The sequence below is a fragment of the Cicer arietinum genome, chromosome 6, assembly GCF_000331145.2.
Source record: "Cicer arietinum cultivar CDC Frontier isolate Library 1 chromosome 6, Cicar.CDCFrontier_v2.0, whole genome shotgun sequence".
NCBI classification, from domain to species: Eukaryota; Viridiplantae; Streptophyta; class Magnoliopsida; order Fabales; family Fabaceae; genus Cicer; species Cicer arietinum.
Genome location: NC_021165.2, coordinates 26,703,701 through 26,710,851, shown reverse-complemented (window position 1 = coordinate 26,710,851; position 7,151 = coordinate 26,703,701). Strand labels below are relative to the sequence as shown.

The following is a 7,151-nucleotide window of genomic DNA, read 5'->3' as shown; positions in this document are numbered from 1 at the left end:
TCTCAATTCTGATTTTCTGAGATTCATATCACCGTGTTGACTTTCTGATTTTCATCAATTTAAATATAATATTTAATCATACAACTGCAGACAAACCAAACATTATATTGACAGTAATAATTAAAGAAATAACAACCAAGAACATTGGAGCCACAATTGATGCAAAAGAAAATTACATTAATAGTTCCAAATTCCATACAACAAACTCTATCATAACTACATACTTACAACAAATCTACTACATCAACCTCAAGAAAATTACATCTACTACAATAAGCTCATTTTAGAGCTAAGATCAACAATAAAACAACACATGCTACACCAAACAAAACGCATAAAAATAGCAGCAACTTCATCTTAATAATGGTTGACTTGTGATCTCCATGCATCTTCAAAATGACATTCCTAAGAGTCATAATCTCCAACTCCTTTTGGGGGCACTCTAAACATTGTGTATGTAGTTGTTGTGGAGTTCTCTGTTGTGTTTGAGGCATATAGTCTGAATCCCAAACAAAGTAATTGCATCTACATTCAATATCATGACTCTACAATTGATGAACAAAGACAGCATCAATAACAAATCAACAATAAACAAATTTCTAATCTGAACCAAAAAACCATAAATCTAAAACCCTAATTTTAGAAAACCATTATGAAAAACAAAATCCCAAAATCTAATCTAACAACCTCAACTAAAATATTGAAAACCATAAAGGTATTATTGCTTACCACAAAATTCCTACAACCCCAAAACTTTCTTCCTCTGTTCGGACCCCATTTTGTCACTGTGCGCATCACAGGTTTCAAACCACAAGCACAATTTGGCAGCTCACTAATTCCATTGGAAACGAAAGAACCATAGTTGTAGGATTGTGTATTTGACCCATTTGAACATGAGGCATCCATGGATTTTGAGTTTTGAGAACCGTGAATATGATTTTTCATGGATGGAAGAAGCAAATGATAAGAGAAAAACGACTGGGACAAGAGAAGAACACGCACAGAGATGAGAAGAGGGAAATTAGTGGAGATGAGAAAAGAAAACAAGGAAATGAAAAGACGAAAATGGGAGGAGGGAAATCAATGGAGATGAGTATACCAAACAAGAGATTTGTGAACGTTGACTGGAAACAAATGATAAGAGAAAAACGACTGGGACAAGAGAAGAACACGCACAGAGATGAGAAGAGGGAAATTAGTGGAGATGAGAAAAGAAAACAAGGAAATGAAAAGACGAAAATGGGAGGAGGGAAATCAATGGAGATGAGTATACCAAACAAGAGATTTGTGAACGTTGACTGGAAAGAAAACGGATGAGGGAGTTTGTTAACGTTGCCCTAACGGAATCTCACTTAAAGGGTATAATTGAAATTATTTTGAAAGATAAAATACTGAAATGGGAAAAAAAAAAAAAAAAAAAGTTAAAGGACCAAAAATGTAATTTGGCCTATAAAAAAAAATTACAGAATCAATATATATATAAAATTTAAATCTTTATAATAATTAATGTAAAATATTTTTATAAGTTTGAATTTAATTTGTATATACATCCTATTAAATGTTTTACACATCATCCTATTAAATCACTCAAGAAGGTAATATTTTATAAACTAAGGGTATAATTTGATTTGATGCATCTTTAAAAACGTTTTACAATGTAGTAGGGTTTTAAGTAAGATAAATAAGGACATTAATAAAATTAAAGCAAGTAATACTCTTTGAAATTGGTTTACATTTCTTTCTTTTTTCAAATAACTCGATTGTTTTTTAATAAAAAAGAGTAGAACGTTATAGAAATAGTGAAGGGCAGTTAAAAAAAAAACAGTTTTAGGATCTGATTGATTCAACAGAAGGAGAGGAGTGAAAGTAAATAGATGTTTAGTTCAAAAACAGGAGAGAAGGAGATGATTGATTTTTTTAATTATGTTGATTCTCTCCCCTCCCATCCAAATCTCCTAAAATGCTGGGAGAATAAAAACCACTTGAAAAGTGATTTTGCTGTCCTCCCCCTCCTTAAAGTTGAACCAAACACATAATTTAAAATTAAACCGTGTCAAGAATGTTATTATCACAGCCAAAACACTAAACAGATGTAATTATCATAACTCCAAAGGGAGACACAATAAAGGTACAAACAAGTAACTTATTGTGTTTTACATCATAACATGCCTTGGTTCAGTACTAACATCAGTAATAAAACACGTCACACAATAAGAGATATTGTCATAGTCATAATCGTAATTACAGAGCTCAATACTGGAAGTATGAAATCATGAGAAAGAGCTCCTCTATTTCTTTCCACTTTTCTTGAGCCCAGATCCTCCAAAAGATCCCTTCTGTTGTGCCTTAGCTTTTAACTCCTTTAGAGCCTGTTCAATGCAAGCAACAGAATCAGATAAAAATCGGATTTGTTACAGAAAAATTGAATATAAACAGATACAAAGCTTTAACTGACCTTCTCCTCATCCTTTTTCTTCTGGATGTTAGCCATGTCAATCTACAGAATACAATACGAACATATTGTAAGATCAGTAACAGATTCACATATGGTACTACTAAATGTGTAAAAGCCAACAAAAAAGAATCATTTACCAATTATGATTGAAATTAAAATTTCACGCTGAACAACAGTAGAAATCTGAATACAACAAGAAAATAAAAGATAGAATAGGTTCTTCAACAATCCATAAAATCTTCCTACCCAAAGATGGTCTCAAACATTTCTACACGGCGAAACCACTCTTAACACAATCTCTCAAGTTCTCAATACCTTGCGGCCTTCTCTTAGTACAGATAAGTTAGTTGCTTACAGGATTGAAAAAAATTATGAAAAAATAATGAAATTTCATTGATGTTGACACTGAATTTAGTACCCAGAAGGATAGAAGAATGATTTACAGAACAAAGAAAAAATAACAAAGTATTTCCTCATGACTTACAAAGATCCTACCTTTCTCAAGACTCTACATCATAATTGACTTCACATAAGTTCTGAACATTCATATATACTCTCTTATGTATATCTCCTTATTTCCTCCTAATTCTATTATATGCAAACCAGTATATGCTACCATCAATTATTTACAGACATGTTATTTATCCCAAACTACTACTCTTATCCTTTCTAATCAGATCAATTAATTTTGGTTCAATACCATAAAAAAGATCATATAACAAAATAGTAGAATTCCATTACTTCAAACATTGCAGGTATATCTACCCTTTTTTTCTAATCCTACAAAGAAGTGGGAAATACTAAAGTTGCAAAAGAATCCTAGGACGCAGGTTCTTGATTTGTCTGTTTCAATAGATTCCAACAAAAAAACATTAAAACAAACAGAAGGCGAGCATTAACAAAAACCTGCATGGAAAACTAGCCAACCATGATAACAAGGGACAAAAAATAAAGTATATTACCATTACCATTGAATTCTATCTATGAAAACATGTATATTTAATTTACATAAATCCAAAATTATAAATTTATCATTCATGAATTGACATAAAGGAATTGAGTTCTATAACAAAAAAACACCCAATAAAACAACCAAGTTCAAACAAAGTAAACCAACCTTGAAAACTTTATTCTATCACCAACACAATTCAAATACAATAAAAAAAAACATGATACAAAAAACAATATAAAGATTTTAAAGAAATAAAAATACCTCATCGTAATCCTTTTTATCAGACTTTGGTTTCTTCAAAGGCTTAGCTTTTCCACCTTAAAGCACACAAAGAAAAGGAAGAAATCAATCAATTACATAATCAAAAAATTAAAATCTTTAACCTTAATTAACAGATCTGAATTTCAGGGTTATAAATCGATGGGACAAAATCTTTTAACAAAATTGAAGAAATTGATATGCATAAAATCAATAGAATCGTGTGAGTAATAAGTCACGGAAGATGGAGATGGAAGAATCAACGTACCTTGCTTGGTCGACATGGTTTGGGTGAAAAATTAGGGTTCGGTCTGAATAGGAAAACGACAGAAAATAACAGCAAACGACACGGCAGAAAGAAAGACCTTACCCTCACCAAGTTATTCTCTCGCGTATTCAATTCTATATATATAGCGAAATCGCAATCACCCATTTGTACTTTACGTTTTTTTTTTTCTCTAAAAATAAATGATTTTTTTTCTAAAAAATAAGCAGATTTTTTTTCTAAAAAATTAAAGTTGAGATTTCAGTAAGGAGTAAATAAATATTTTTATGTTATAAAAAATAATAAGCATTTTAATGATTGAAATTATATTGTATAAAAAAATCATTGAAATAGTAGCTGAAGAGTGGTCGATCAAATTTACAAAATACTTCATTTGACTAATAATAATTGTTGTATTTCATTATTTTATACAAATTAAAAAAGATGATAAATAAAAGAAAGAGAATCATAATTTTACTCAATTAATATTATTAATTATAAGTGTATTATATAAAGTAGAAATTAATAATTTAAAAGTGATGTACGTTATATTAATTAGAAGATACATTTAAAATAAAATAATAAAATTCTTGAAAATTAAAAGTGATAATCTTTTTTAATTTTTTTTTTTTAAATACGACACTTATCGTGTGATTGATGAAATAGTAATTTAGTCTTATAATTAAAAGATATCAATCAATTTAATTATTTTTATTTTTGTAACAATGATTTAATCGTAAGGTCCATGATTTAAATTCAAAATATGACGTTCAAACTAACAATATCGTCATTTTTCAATTGAGATAAATCTCATGAACAATCAAAATATTTCTTTATAAATTAGATTGATTGATATTTTTTATTTTAGAAAAGAGAGAAAAGGTAATGCATTATCAGTATAAAATTATTTTACACCACAATCATTTGCAATGTACCAACACCTTAAATATAAATTAAAAAAAAATGATGACAAAGTGTGATTGGTTGTCAATGTAAAATAATTTTACATTGATAGTGTATAATCTTTATTATCCTTAAAAAAATTAAATTTTTATTTGGCTAATTTTAATGACTAAATTGACCGATACTTATAATTTTACGAATAAAATATCTATTTACTCTCATTTTAAACCAATACTCTTGAAATTTATTATTATTAAAAAAGAAACTATATCAAAAATATTTGGTGTACACTTCTATGGGTGTATACATCTTGAGAAAGAAACATATAAAAAAGAATGATGTGATAAAAAAAAAAGAGAGATAAAATAACATGAGGTCTTGAGTGAATGTTGGAGAATATGTGGTCTATGTGTATCAATGTTGAAATTATAGGAGTTGATCTTTATAAATTAGGGATAAATTAAGTAATTCATGTAAAAAATAAGGTAATTACTCTCTAAATCATATAAGTCCACATATACAACCCACTCTCGATTAATAATTTTAATGTTGTTATTATATTTTAACTAGTGTGTTAACACATGCACACACAAGATATATATGAGGATTGAAATATATATTATATATAATATTTAATAAAAAAATTAATAAAAAACTTTCATGTAAAAATCTCATAAATCTCATATAGAATTAGAATCAAACATGCATCCAAAATGTGTTGTTATGCATCTAATTTGAATTTAAATTTAAATTTTATTTTGTTATTAATGAATCTAATTTTTTTTTTTAAATTGCATTGATTGAATTCAAGTTAGTATAGTGTTTCAGGTTAGTGAGACGTAAAAACAAGATATGCCTAATAAATGACAGAGTAAAATTCATATAACCAATAGATAATATTAAACTTACGTCTGCATTCAATCCCTTAAAAACATTAATAAAATTAAAGACACAAAAAATGATGGATTGGAGAGAGTTCTAAAAAATTGTGATCAAGGGATTTGAAGAGGCCTAGACACAACTTAATTTGAATATTTGTTTCAAAACACAATTTCTATTTTTTTTTTATGTTCCACCACATAGAAATTTGAATGTTTCATATTATTGTTGCAAATGTTAAATTAGAAAAGGAATACAATTAGTCAGAAGGGATAAATTTTTAATGGTCTTTGGAATTTGTTATAATTTTCTTATTTTTTAGGGAATTTATGATTTTGTTTCTATTTTATATTTTAGGTCTTTAACTACAATCCATTGTTCTTAAAAAAAATGCAATTCATTAGTAATTTGAAAATAAAACAATTTTATGTGTATTTTTTTTAATAAACGAAATTCAAACATAGTCAAACAATATATGCATTCTCATCACCTAGGTCAATAATATACACGCAATGGAATGGGGCGGAAGTAGATTTTGCCTCTTCCACCCCCGCACCCGACTAATCGGGGAAAATTCACATCCACTCTCGTTTTCATAGCGGGTGTAAAAATTAGACTCTCATCCCTGCCCGCAACGAGGTTCGGGTTTTTCCGTCCACACTCGCACACATTCATACATATAAAATTATAAATTTAAAAATCATATCTATTATAATTAATATAATAAAATAATTATTATTAGACAATAATAAAATCAAAAAATATTTTTATAGAGATAAAATTATAATTTTTAATATTTAAAAAATATTAAGTATATTCAATATGTATATGTATATAAAATTTAAAAAATACAATAATATTACTTGCGGGATAGGTTCGGATGCGGGTGGATATCATCACTCATAAACCCGTTCCCGTCTCCAAATTTTAATTTTGGAAAAAATCTGTATCTGCATCCAATTAAAGCGGGTTTTTTCTGCCCAAATAAAATGGATTTGGGTGAGTACTCGTAGGTGCATGTTATGTTTTCATCCCTAATATGCAATCTTAATTGAAAAAATAGGCCAAACCCAAAAAACTATCAAACGATTGTTTTTGAAATTTTTTATCTTATACTTCATATTTATATTCCTACCTTTACATATTATGCACATTATTTATTTTACTATTTTCTTTTTCTTTTAAAATAAATAAGTTTTTTATTTTTAAATTCAACTTGAATTTCAAAAAACATAAAAAAAAATTACAAAATACAATTTTGTTTTAAAAAATTCGAATTTTATGCAGCGAAAACTTTAAGTTTTTTGATACATAAAATTCGAATTTTTTGAAACATTGTGTTTTAGAAAATTTAAAAAATATTTTTCATAATGCAATTGTATTTCTAAAAATTCAAAATTTGTGTTTCGATAAAAAGTTTTTAAAATTTTTTAGAATAC

At 27.7% G+C, this 7,151-nt stretch overlaps 1 long non-coding RNA gene across 1 annotated transcript; it reads right to left on the bottom strand.

Annotated features, from left to right (window-relative positions):
- Positions 1-530: 530 nt before the first annotated feature.
- LOC101489331 (uncharacterized) lies at positions 531-4,090 on the bottom strand. The gene is made up of 6 exons (XR_001144236.3): positions 3,934-4,090; positions 3,669-3,724; positions 2,456-2,497; positions 1,274-2,369; positions 730-978; positions 531-545 (listed from the first exon to the last, which is right to left on the bottom strand). It is a non-coding gene; the product is annotated as an uncharacterized lncRNA (long non-coding RNA).
- Positions 4,091-7,151: the final 3,061 nt, after the last annotated feature.